Below are 1,046 nucleotides of genomic sequence, written 5' to 3'. Positions count from 1 at the left end.
CCAGCCCGTCTTCTTCCGGCACCCTTATCCCGACGTCCGTGGCCCTCAGAGCAGCTTCGGCAACGCGGAAATCGAACTCGTCGACCTCAGGTGCTGAAGCCTCCCTCCCCCCCTCAAGTGTGCGAAATTCGACGAAAATTCTTCGTGCATTTGGCTTAGGAATTTATTGTGGTGTGCTCCGGAGCTGATAATTCGATGCTATTACTGTTGTGATGCCAGTGGTATGCTGGAGCTTCTGAAATCATAATTCTGTTAGTTATTACAGGGAGATAAACTTAACTACCATATTAGCCAGTGTAAAGTGTACATTCTCCTAGCCGGCCATAAATTCGGTAAACAAAGCATACATACAAAAGCTTTCAAGTATGTAAATGGAGTTTTCAAAGTCTGAGGATCGACAGAATTTCTTCCAGATGTGCGAAACCTCCAGGCGAAATCTTGCCTGCTGAGCAACCTTACAAAATAATCTTCAGGTGCCTTAACACTTGCAAATTAAATTTTAGTACAGTTCACCTTCAAATTAAATTGTAATTGAATGTTCTCCAAGCAAAAATCCCGAAGCGAGGTCAAGGGGCTGCAGACCACAAGAATTCAGGCGAAAAGAGACGGCGAGCGCGAGGGCTCCGTGGCAGGGTTGGGCGGCCGGACGGGAAACGCTTCGAGATTCACAGGAGAATGAACCGCAGACGGACTGAGGCGGGGTTAAAGGCCGCACCAAGACTTTTGATTAGAGACACGACGCCGCCTTGATTTGAATGATATACCGTAAGAACAGGTGCCAATATTACGCTATGGTTGATAGTATAATTTGAATTGCCAACGGCTAAACCGCAAATTGCATTGAATTTATGGGTACAATGCTGTATTTCAATTTGAGCCTCACAGTCAACGCAACTTTTAGAGCAGAAAAACTGATTATAAGGCAGCGTGTTTACAGGAGGCGGACTGACTGGCGTGCTTCGTCTCCTAACAAAGCAGACAGCGAAGAGGTGACGTGTCCGACCTGCTCTGACTAACCCAGGTCGTGTCCGTCTGATCCTTTGCCG

At 47.0% G+C, this 1,046-nt stretch overlaps 1 protein-coding gene across 1 annotated transcript in view; it reads right to left on the bottom strand.

Annotated features, from left to right (window-relative positions):
• The window catches only part of LOC119586042, a gene marked incomplete in the record, with an annotated part of 11,688 nt that overhangs the window by 2,954 nt on the left and 7,688 nt on the right, over positions 1 to 1,046 (bottom strand).

Source organism: Penaeus monodon, chromosome 20 (genome assembly GCF_015228065.2).
Source record: "Penaeus monodon isolate SGIC_2016 chromosome 20, NSTDA_Pmon_1, whole genome shotgun sequence".
Taxonomy (NCBI): domain Eukaryota; kingdom Metazoa; phylum Arthropoda; class Malacostraca; order Decapoda; family Penaeidae; genus Penaeus; species Penaeus monodon.
Note: the sequence above shows the minus strand (reverse complement) of the source record. Positions and strands in the feature narration are given on the sequence as shown.